Source organism: Asterias amurensis, chromosome 1, assembly GCF_032118995.1.
Source record: "Asterias amurensis chromosome 1, ASM3211899v1".
In the NCBI taxonomy this organism is placed as follows: Eukaryota; Metazoa; Echinodermata; class Asteroidea; order Forcipulatida; family Asteriidae; genus Asterias; species Asterias amurensis.
In genome coordinates, this window is record NC_092648.1 from 19215445 (window position 1) to 19228080 (window position 12636).

The 12636-nt window shown below is 37.3% G+C and overlaps 2 long non-coding RNA genes across 2 annotated transcripts; both read right to left on the bottom strand.

Annotated features, from left to right (window-relative positions):
* Positions 1–4088: 4088 nt before the first annotated feature.
* On the bottom strand, positions 4089–5915 carry LOC139947860 (uncharacterized). The gene is made up of 3 exons (XR_011787404.1): positions 5244–5915; positions 4744–4851; positions 4089–4198 (listed from the first exon to the last, which is right to left on the bottom strand). It is a non-coding gene; the product is annotated as an uncharacterized lncRNA (long non-coding RNA).
* A 1159-nt stretch (positions 5916–7074) lies between these two features.
* Positions 7075–10738, bottom strand: LOC139940881 (uncharacterized). The gene is made up of 3 exons (XR_011786504.1): positions 10211–10738; positions 8809–8903; positions 7075–7696 (listed from the first exon to the last, which is right to left on the bottom strand). It is a non-coding gene; the product is annotated as an uncharacterized lncRNA (long non-coding RNA).
* Between the last annotated feature and the right edge of the window lie 1898 nt (positions 10739–12636).

A 12636-nucleotide genomic window follows, 5' to 3' on the forward strand; every position in this document is an offset into this window, starting at 1 on the left:
AACTTACTATTTTGACTCAAACCCAGGATGGTTGACCACTGGTCATCGGTGATAGCTTGTCAATGCTTACATGTGTTAAGTACAGCACAAACACCGACACTATAGCGAAAACCTGGAGGGCAATAGGGAGTGTTGAAAACCATGGTACCGATGGTTGACGGCTTCCAAACAAGTCTTTTTAGTGAGTGCGTCACTGCGCCTGTATGTTGTTGTGCAGTATTCAACTAAAGTTGCACACTCGAACTTGCTCATAGCACAAACAAAATACTACACCCGTTTCAGACAGGCGCACAAGAATCGCACCAAACCAACTAGATTAGGAGCGACCCAAATACATTTTGGTTTCAGACAAGCAAACTCAACATCACATTTACATTAGGTCGGCTCATGACAAGATTGACATCTGATACCAAGGCGTTCCAGAGTTGTTCCGAACGACTGCAACGGTTGATCTTTCAACTTCTAGTGTGCCAGACGCTCCTAACTTTTTGGCATGTGACTTGTCTCACTTTTCTTGTCCGAATTTAGTTCGGCGCAACTCTTGAGCACCTTTCTGCAACGGGTGTTATTTATCAGAATAAGGTTACCAGCTTAATACCAAGTTACATCTACCATCTTTGACTGTCCAATATTCTAGTTAATTTTGCTAAGTAGAGTATTGTTAAGTAAAATTGTTCCCTAGCTAAAAATAAGTTTAATAAACATAACAACTTTTTACGATTCAAAACTACATTCTGTAGTACACATTTTATTGTTATCACAAATCTAAACCTTGACAATAATTACGGACATAGCTTGAAATGTTTATATAATTGCGTAGCCATTTTGTTTTGTCTTTTTCAACAGTGTAAGACTGTCTGAATCAAGCGACTTCGGCTAAGGCTGTCTTGGTTGTTTAGGAATGAGCGTCTTTAATCATTCCTGCCATTGCCACTGCTGAAGTCGTCAATTCGGACAAACTAACAGAGACTATGTTATTTTACCCAAAGTTAGAGCCCTGCATTTAAAATATATCATTTGCATCTAGTCAGTGTGAATTATGTGAAACAAGGTGTTGCATGCCTGCAGAACACATGTCCGACAACATTTAAGAATGTTTGCTACATTCAAAGGAAACCTAGACTTGACTGTAAACAGACAATAGTTAAAATTTTATTTTTAAATTGCCGTAAGATTTCTTCAAATAAAATACAGTAAACATTCACTTAAAAATTGTACAATAACTAGTTTACAATTATCTATTTCAGTTCAAGTTGGTTTTTTGAGCATGCCAATAGACAAAATGCATGTTTTATAAAATGGCCGTTTCATTATTTTTTTGCGCAGATTAAATAGTGGTCGGTGCTGAGGGCAAGGCGTTAGTAATGAAATATTAATAGTGAAATTTTTATGGTTTTAGTGCAAGGGTTAGGTTTAAGTGTTAGGGTTTAGTTAAGTGTAAGGGTGATGCGGACTGGGCTTGGTTTCACAAAACACTAAGATTCATTTCAACAAATAATTATTACCGTAGTAAACTGTACTGTAATTAATGTGACATCACACTTTGCTTAATAGCAATTAACATTTACATGATCAATCTTAGCTCAGCTCTTTGTGAAACCTATCCCTGGTGCTGTGATAGTGGGCATGGTTTGTGCTCGCATTGCAACAGAGTCCTATACTAATGCTTTTTGCTAAAACATGCCTTCTGTCTATTTTGCACTCAAATATTCACATCTTTGAACTATTTTTATCAAACTATGTGTAGAGCTTGCGTCACTAGTTAATATGAAGGGCCTTCAACAATTCAGATTGATTTACTCATACAAAAAGAAGTTTATTACACCAGACTATTAAGTTGTGAACAATAGCAAAGTTTTTGGGAACAGATTTTGTCACGTTTACTACCATCATCAATTTATCAAAATGACTGAGCTTTTCTTGCCATCATTTCAAACTTGCTTGAGAAACAATTTGGCGACTTTGTCCGAATGCTAGCAATTATTAGTAATTGTTGACATTTTCTTAGTTTTTAAGTCAAAAAACTCTTCATAATTTGGTATTTTAGGTAACCCAATTTGGTTGTTTGCTTCTCTTTAACAAAATCTGTTACCAACTTCAGAGTTGTAAAGCTACTTCTGACGCCATCAAAATCCAAAGGGTATTGTACTTTAATTAAGTGAATAAAATTTTCCACGCACCAACAATGCTTGGCATGAAACAAGGCGCGCCAATTTTATCAAATAGTACTCAGCTACGCTGTACAAAATAGTATTGGAGTTTGATGGCTTCATTCATTTTTTTTTAGTTTAAAACAAGAAACGAATGTTGTATCTTAATTACTGGCTGTGGATTTGGCTTGATCATCTCGTAACATGCATTAAAGCATTTGACCCATAGCAACCGGTGCAGCCATAGCCACAGTCGCAAAGTTCAGATGCCCTAAGATTGTCCACTCCTCGAGTGTCTCGGTGGATTAAGACATTTTCCAGCTGCTTCAGTCCAACATGTGAAGAATCATCTGGCTAGACTTGACTCTGTCTTCGGCGAATTGCGAGTTGGCGAGTCCAAAAAAGTGTTACCGTTAGTCACAAATTGTTGCATCAATGTTCCTGTGTCACGCGAATTGTTAAACTTCTGGCAAAAAGTTATGTAGCTCAGGTTTCTTCAGTTCCTCAGCTCGATGCACAGTCCAAAAAGCACAAGTTGGCCCAATGTCACTGCAACAGTCGGAACTTTCCAGACCAATCGTTGAACTTGTACTTATAGAGAGTCATTTAGCCAAACATAGTTCTTCAGCTTGTGACAAACCGTCCAAAAAGTGTTAGTTGGCGTCCATAAACAGTTGAACTTGTGATGCAGTGGAGAGTCAGCAAGGCTATAGTCTTGACAAAGTCTTTCAGCTGTGGCACATGGTCCAAAGAGCGTTGGTTATAAACCTCAACATCCATACGTCAATTGATACATCACTTGATACGTCACTTGTTGCTTAGATTCTTCGAGCCAGGCACAGTCTGTCTTCAGCTGGTTGCACACAGTCCAAAAAGTGTTGATCAACCTCAGGATTGAATGTATGTCATCTCCAAGGATATCGTCTCAATCTGTGGTACAAAATGATATTCAAAGATTTATTTCTTTTAAATATTGAAGTACAAATCACTTGTTCGGAGAAATAGTAAAGTCTGAAATGATTCTGCAAGAAATTCTCCTCCAGCTCAACTCGCATCAATACAAAACATGATGCAACATTCCAGGTTTTGGTTGTATTTTTGTTTTGTTTTTAAGACCTTTTCTGAAAATAAAATTGACCTCCAACTTTGAAGAAGTTTTTTCGCCAGTTGGTTTTGTTGTTTTTATTTCAAACTAAAGGATGGGAATGGATGTATTCTTTCAATTTGACGGTTCAAAACCTTCAAAGGTGTAAACTCTGAAACAATAACTCCTTTTTGCTCATTTAACTCCAACAATTTGTTTTGGAATTGTTTACACTTTTTTTATTAAAGTTTAGTATCTCGGTTGTGACCGCTAAATGATGATGATCTTTAAATTGTCCAAAATGTCTGGATGTATTTCAAATAAACAGTTTTCTTAAAACCAAATTTACCTGTTGAAGACATCCTTAAGACTTGATGATGGCTAGCCATTCTACTTTTGGAGACTTCATCTGACAATGGTATTAGCCTAAATGAGAACAAAATATAAATATTGTTTTAAATAAAAGCATAATTCATACCCTGGGGTTTGCAAAAATAGCATAATCGAAGAGTTGGCCTATGTTTGCCTTTTTCTTGACGACTGTAAATGTATATTTTGAGTGGGGGATTTTGTGCCGGTTTCACTCTTTTTGGGTGAATCTCCCATGTACTAATACAATGGTGCAGGTTGCGTCTCCATAACGTTTCTCAATACATGTGAAATTTATGAAGAAATGATTCAACTGCACTGTATGACTATTGTCAGAAAGTGATGAATCCGCTCGGCCAAAATGTTTTAAGAAAAATTGCGATTGAACTATGTTTTAAAGCTCAGTAGTGTAGTGGTAGAGGACATCTGCTCTGAATGAAGAAAACTGGGATAGATTTATAAACGGAAAACAGGAAATTCCCTTACCTTTTATAAAAGAGAAGAGTCGCTCGTTCACCAGAAACATTGTAGATTTTCGGAAGCAACTTCAGGTTTCAGACGACTGCATAAGGAGATGTGGAGTTGACAACACTCGCTGTATCATGCAAGTAAAGAAGATAACAATGATTTACTTCAATAGCAAGGTTCATGGTGTGTAAATCTCTTTCGAGAAGTTTTGGTTCTGAAACCGATGGTTAACATATCAACTTGTTTAAGAGTTGTCAACAACCGTTTTTTTTTTCCAGAACCAAAACTACGTAAAAGAGATTTACACATTGTGCAACCGCAAAATAATTCCTGCTTATGGGCTTGCATCCATGCCCGCTTTCAAAACTTGCTCTTAACTTGTTTAACATCGGTGGTTGTCTGGTCAGTCACGCTTGCTGTTGTTGAATCTCAAAGTGTACCAGTAATTTGACTGCTGGTTACAAATTGTCTTTACTACAAGTGTTTTAGAGATGCATGTTTTGAGTTTCTTTCTAAAGTTTATTGATAAACTGATGTTTAGATTTGTTCAAGGTCCTCCACATTTCTCAATTGAGTTGATGTTCCATTTAGTAGGTAGTTTTTTTCACAAGTAAGTTGACATACTCATAACCCGGAGGTTTATTCAAACCAAACTTTTTCAAACTTACAAACCTTATTCATAACTTGATACATTACCAAATCTTTGGCACACAGTCTAGCCTGCTGGTACGCACCACCTCGGCTCACTTACATCCACTTACAGGAACAACAGGGTGGACACTGTGAACAAAACAAAAACAGGGTGAAAACTGGGCCCAATTTCATAGAGATGCTAAGCACTTTACTGAGCATGAAATTTCTTCCTTGATACAAACAGGATTACCAACCAACAGACATTTGGTTGGTAATCCTATTTTTATCAATGAAAAGATTTTATGCTCAGCAAATTTTTGTGCTCAGCAGCTCTAGTCACAGCTGGAAAAAGGACAGTTCTGGTGGGAAAGATCGTTTTCTTTCACACTACCCTCCTACTTTACCTAATACTTGACCTATAATACTTCACCTGAATACTTCACCTGGTGCTTGACCTGGGGTCAATTTCACAAAGAGTTAGGACTAGTCAAGATAAGACTAGTCTCCACTCTTTGTGAAATCCACCCCTGATACTTAACCTTTTCTGCAAACATCTGACCTCATTGACCCCAATGACCTCAGGTCATGAGTCAAGACATCAAGGGAATGTTCCGTGTCTCATGTAAAGTCTGTGGAAAAAGAAGAAAAAAATGGAGCCTAAGTAAGGATGCCAAGGTGAAGGATACAGAGAAAACGTTGGTTAATGCTACGGAGAAAAACGTTGGTCAAGGAGAAAACGGTGGTTAAGGAGAAAGCGTTGGTTAAAGCTGCGGGGAAAACGGGGGGTTAGTTTTCTTTTCCCCACCCCAATACTTACACCTGATACTTATAACCTGTTGTAATACTTGACCTTTTCTGCAAACAGTTGACCTCCTGACTTCCAGTCACTCATCAGGGACATTCACAGGGGGATTCCTCACCGTTGCTCAGCTTGATACAAGTACTTCACCTGGGTGAAGTACTTGTATCAAGTTGAAAATATATTAGTCAAAACAATACCAATTAGTCATATGAGACATAATTTTCACTAACTTGCATCATATGAGCTAAGTAGTGTTGTTTTTGACTAATATATTTTTACACCAGGCACACCTTACCAGTGGCCAGACTTATCTCTAGGCCTACGCTATATAACTCTAGGCCTTTACTATCTTACCACCATACAAACCTAGGCATCACTGACATCTTTCTCTCAAGGTTGAGCAGCTCGGTTTCCCCTGGCTCCTTCCGCCGTCTTTACTCTTTTTCTTCTACTGCATTCTTCAGTTGACTTTTTTTTCCCGCAGCGCTCGCTGATAAATGCTTATGGGAATTTATTTGAATGGACCCTATTAATTTTACTCTAAGAAAATTACACTTCGGTTTGTTACAAGCTCCCCTTTTTTTTGTTATTTTAACTTTGATCTCAATTAAATGGTATAGCTATGTTGTTTATTTATTGTTTTCTTATTTAACAATTTTCTAAGACTAACATGTTCCTTACACTCATTCAGAAGTGATGTCATGCTGATATTAGGAATAATTAAATATCTATTTAGTTGGTCTAAATCATCTATTTAATACTACTCCTTAATCAAACATTAATCATCAAATGAATGGTGATTGGACTGGAATATTGTTTGACAGCATGATTGCTTCTAAAACAGTTTGTTTCTTTAAAAACTAGTCTTGTTCATGGAAGAACTTAGGAAAAAGGTTTATGAATTATGACTTAGATGGATTTGTACTCTTAGATCTAAAAGTTATGACAATTACAAGTAAATATGACAACTGATGACTTGAAGTATCAACCCAACAGAAATTTCCAGTAAGACTAGTCTACTAACTAACAAGCATCACTGGCTTCGACCAATATGCAAATCAGAAAATGCCATTAGGACAGTGTGAAGTCGCCTTGAAAGATGCATAATAAGTAAGGACAACATCAACAAGATCGCAGATTGGGGCAAGGGACGTTACAAGGGGTTGGACCCTGCAAGAGAACGGGTTAGATCTTCCTTTACCGTTTGAAGTCTTCGTCTTGTCTTGATCTTGATCTTGAAAGTAAACCCGCGTAATCCGACCTCCACTACTATCAATCAAGTTTTTCTTTTTTGGAAAGGGCCATATTTATTTGCTTTTTGTAATAAATGTGTTTAGTACATACTTGGTTTGGGGTAACACCTGTTGTTCTTAAGAGAACTGTCTATACTTGCTACTACCGCGGAGCAGACATTCGGATATTCAGGAGACTTCTTAGTTCTGAAAAGAACTGTCCTGCTTTTCAACTACTATGGAAAGTAGAAAATCAGCTGGGACTACTACCTAAGCTAATAAAGAGGATCGTTATTAACATCACTACCCCGAAGTGAGTTATAAGTTGGTCTCAATGTTTTGACTAGCGTGCTCTAGTCATTTTCGGGAGACTTCTTAGTTCTGAAAAGAACTGTCCTGCTTTTTAACTACCAGGGAAGGTAGAAAATTGGCTGGGACTACTACTTAAGCTAATAGAGGATCGTTATTAACTTCACTACCCCGGAGTGAGTTATTAATTGGTCTCAATGTTTGAAGTGGACTTTCAGATTTTCGTGAGACTTCTTAGTTCTCAAAAGAACTGTCCTGCTTTTCAACTACTATGGAAAGTAGAAAATCAGCTGGGACTACTACCTAAGCTAATATAGAGGATCGTTATTAACTTCACTACCCCGGAGTGAGTTATTAATTGGTCTCAATGTTTTGACTAGCGTGCTCTAGTCATTTTCGGGAGACTTCTTAGTTCTGAAAAGAACTGTCCTGCTTTTTAACTACCAGGGAAGGTAGAAAATCGGCTGGGACTACTACTTTAGCTTATAGAAGGTCATTATTAACTTCAAGTGGAGGTCGGATATACAGCTGAGTTCTCTTTACCTTGGTCCTTTGGTGAACCTCCGTTGTTCGTCCACAAACCACATATCCATAGACAATATACGTCCACAACACATATCCATAGACAACTTCCATCTGGACACAGCCTCTAAAGGGACAGGGGGAAACAATGAAAAGGTAAATAATCACAGTAATAATTTATTGGTTTGATATTGCACTCTCTCCAGGACCAGCCTGTTCGAGGGCGCATAACAGTAAAAATGGCAAAAGATTTAGAAAATTACATACATTAAAGTGAACAGTTTAAAGAAAAGTACACCAGTCAAACATATAAGCAAAATAGCTTTAAAGATTTTACAGGCAAAAAGGTGCATGAACACCATAAATAATGAAGGCAGTAAAATTAATGTAACTTTGGTACAAGACAGCATTTTAAAAGTTCACACACAAATATAAACCTTAACATTAAAAACCAACAGATACATAACTAACTACACATTACCAAAGGCTTTCTTAGAAAGGTTTTCAGTTGTGATTTAGAGAGCTTTGTGAATGCAGTTTACAAATGTTTGCTGGCAAGTTGTTCCATAGATTCGTTGCTGCTGAATAAAAAGCACAATTTCCTAAAATAGTAAACATTTTGCCCTTTGGATATTCTGATGACACCTTTGACATCTGACAGTAATTATTTCATTTAAATAAGAAGGAGCAAGGACATGTAAACATTTAAAAACCTATAGTAAAATCTTGAATTCAACCCTAAACTTAACAGGAAGCCAGTGTAAGCTGGTCAGAATGGGAGTATGTGACTCCACATGCAATGCTCAAAATAACGTCATTCTCAGGAAGTAATATCTTTATTCCCCTCGAAATGCTAATTCTTTTCCTCAAAATACTCCTTCGTTCACTCTTTCATTCACTCAAATTCTTATGACTTCAACACTAGTCGTGACTAAATTTTAATTACAAAGATAAATTGCCTATTGGTAATTGTGATGCTGAAAGGATTGAAAGATTGTGTACTGTCCCCGATTGTAGTAGTAGTGGCAGCATGATTAATTGAGTAGTTAAAAAACAGTATAGTCAGTTTAGTCACAACTATTATGCTAGTTGCTTATACCTCCAAAAAATATTTTGTTCCCTTGAAACATAAATAAAACACTATTTTGTTGAAGCAAAATAGAATTTCAGGGGAATTAAAATTGTTAGGGGAATTAAAATTGTTGTAAGCGACAAAATAACTTGATTTTTGTGTTTTACCTGGAGGCTCTGTTCTTTAGAGGTGAAGCTTTGCTGAACTAGAGATCACCGCTGGTTCTCGGCTGCCTCATGTTGTTCCGTCTCGTCGGTGCTTCCTGTTGAGAAAACAGCCAAAAAACCCTTCAATGTTACAGTCCAAAGGCGTAATTTAGCAGACAATTTAAAGCTTAGGACTATGGTTATTTATGCTTAGCAACCTCTAGTAATAAGAAAGCCGTACACTCATCAAGCATTGTCATCCTAAATGCGTTAAACTAATCAAGATGGATATTTTTTTCGTTTCTCAGTTAACCGTATTGAAAAGTATGTTGACATAATTGTGGCTGTGAAAAGTTTCCATCATCAGCCGAAAGGCTCTACAACAGAAGAGTTTTTCAAAGTCATTCATTAACACATTAAAACTAAAGGGGAGGGAACCAAATCAAAAGTCTTGTGGAACACCACAAGATAATTATATACACCAACTATATTGGAAGCAGAAATTACGAGTTGTTAATTTTCAAGAAAACATTTATACAGCCTCAATATTTTTAATTTAAATAATTGCAGTGTTCTTGTAAATCTCTACAAATTGTCTCTGTAAAAGGTTCAACTTATTGTCAACTTGATCCCAATATATTAGTATTTTGTTCAATGTTGTTGCAAAAATTAAGAAGTTCATCATAACTTCACAAGGCAGTGGCATAATTTAAATGGTTTATGCTAGCACTGAACTTTCTAAAAGTGTGAAAAGGGCTAAACTATGGAGTTCGGATGAATCTCCCTCGTAAAATCTCCAGTCCATCTCTCTTTAAACGAAGGCATAAAATTGGGGGAAAAGCCTGGTAATTAACATTAACAAAATAACTGACCCATTATCGTGGTGTAAGGCTGTCACCTAGCAAGTCGTGTGGTTCTACACTAAAAGTTATCCGAGCTACATGTAAGACGCTATAATAATTTTGTATCTTGCACTTGCATGACTGAAAAAAAAATTCGCACCCCACCCCTTCTCTATCCAATAAGAACGTTTCCTCTACTTACTGGACAACTTTTGTTTTCTAGGGGCTCCTTCCATATTAAATGTATTTACTTATTAAATAATTATCACCAAATGTGTCAGTTATTTCATTTTCACCCCTCCTTGTGAAGAAAATAAAGCGAAGTTAACTAAGCACATAACAACTTAAGGTACCTCAACAAGAACCTTGTTCGGCTTTAAGTTTTTACTGCACTTTTGTCTCTTTCACTTATGTTATGACTAAAAAAAAAATATTTTTCTTCTAATCTATCCTGTAATAATCAGTCCTCTACATACTCGACAAGCTTTGTTTTCTAGTTAAATCATTTGCATATATTTAAGTTATTTCGTATTTCTCCCACCTTGTGAAGAAAATAAAGCGAAAAACAACAAAACACTTACCGCGACAAAAACCTTGTTCTGCTTTCAAGTCGTGAAGTTTTTTCACTGCAGTCAGTGGCGGTTTACAAACGCCCACTCCAGCGACTCACAAGGTGAACACCGATGTTCAAATTTGCTTTTAAAAGTCTATAGTCGGTTCAGAGAACTTCGTAAAAGTCAAAATAAAGGGTTCAACAACTCCTCAATATACTGCAGTTTTCGTAACTTTTTGCCAGTATGCCAGTGACGAAAGTGTCTGGTCATGCTGACAGAGTGCGTTAATCTTCGGCCATTTTTTGAAGACTGCACTCCAAAGAAAGATGAAGAATATGTACAAGTTTCACATCTTCTTGCACTTCAAATAGTGGCCCAAAAATGGGCTCAGAAATAGAGAATATCAGTGCAACAGTTATTGTCGCAATAGTTCTGAATGCACATGATTTTCCATGGTAAAATTTGTGATAAAGTTATTGGTAAAAAGTTCATCAGAAAAGGCGCCGTCAAGATCCCACGTTGAGCCGAGAGGTCCCACGCTGCCACATCCGTCCCGTCCGCGACTCGAGCTGCATGTGTCGTCTGCCCATGCGGTTTTGGGCCACGAGGGCTTCGGAAAAAGCGCAAACTCTTTTGCATATATTAACCCGAAGACATTCCACAGAAACCCCGCCCACCCAGTCGAATGAATGAACTGTGAAATGACTTGTTGAGTAACGGTCTCATTGACTTAATTCTGTAGGCCTATAGCTTAGCTTCATTAATTTCTACCAGGGTGGAAAGTTTGTAAAAAATGACAAAATAATAATTTCATAGTTAAAACAGGGCTGCTATTTTAGGGGGTTATGAATACCAAAGAGCTAACCCGTGTATGCCTTTCTGTGAAAGGAATTTGGGTGATCACCCCTAAGCTAATTCGTAGTTGTTTATGATTTAAAAATATATATATTTTTTTAACAAAACAACCCCACAAAATGTTTGAGTCCCGATCCAATGTTAAGACTCAGTTGTGGTCGAAATGTAAGGCCTTAGTTTCTTGTAGGCCTAATTTCCGCATAATATGCTATTTGGGTGGGTATCAGTGCTGGGAAAGCAGTTTACATTAGTAAATAATTATATTCCCCTCCCCTTACCTATAATATTTCCCCCTTATACAGTGGAATAATTAAATGGACCTGTGCGGGCGGGCGGGGCCTGCAGGCAGCTTGCCGGGGTAGCTTTATGCAAATTAGTACCCTGGGAATTCCAAAACGTCAATCTGCCAGACCACCTGGCCGAAGTTGGCTGGATTGGGCGTGATTGGTCACACATGTTGTTTTCGTTCGAAAATGGACCAATAGAAGACCCCTTTTGTTCTGGCTTGTGAAAAGACGGAAATTAATCCCCGCATTGTTGCAACTCGGTCAGGAGCAACATCTTTCACCCATCCACATCACCTGTTCTGCTCATTGTATAGGCTTAGTTTAGATAACAATTGTCTGAGATGACCGTTAGCTAGCTGTTCTTGGTCAATTTCAACAATTTAACCAATTAATTAATTTTCGCCTAAACAATGGTTCCTCTTTATTATAGCTAGTAGGCTACTGGTGCATTTAAGTTTGTTTTCGTGCACATTCATGAACATGAATATATCAATCAGATTTGTTTCGTCACAGGCATTTTTGTAGGGCTTGCATTATAATACATGTTGATGACTGGGCCCAATATACATCACGGTGCAGCCATCTTGAATTTCTACTATTACCAAACCGAGGCTGGTATAACAAAATAGTCTGGTTCCTCATTGCAAAATGATTCTTTATTGTGATTCGATACGAGGAACTTGACCAAGATGGAGGCATCTCCTTGCTTAGTAAAATCAGATCGGCGGCCAAGACTCTACGCAATTCTTATGCTTTGTATATAAAAAACAGCCAAATAAAAGTCAAAGTAATGTATTGCATGGAATTTTGGCCACACCAGTAATATGTGTAAAAAAAATAATAATAAGCAAGCTATTTTCCGGTGCTTATAAGGTAAAATAAACTTTGACCCAGCTCTTGCTGCTGGCTTTTACGAAGTTGAATGAGCCACCGCGTTTTCACTTTTTGCGAAATAAAACAGTATCTTATTTACTCATGATAGCCTGATAGGGAAATATTTCCCCGTGACCCCGGCAAAAAAAAGGTTTTAATAGATGGAAATTTGCATCGGGATAAATAATAATTTGGTTTTACCCAGTACACACCAAATATTTACTCAGTACTCGGTTGGCATTTGCACCGCCTCAATGCCACCTTGAGCACAACTTCTTAGGTAATGTTTATTGCTTAGCATAATTAATGAACGGGGCCCAATTTCATAAAAAGCACACAAACATAATTGCTCAGTAAGCACTTATAAGCATGTTACAAGCCAAAAAAAAAAAAAAAAAAAAAAAGTTCGCAATGTTAATGTTGTGGCTGGTGCTTCAC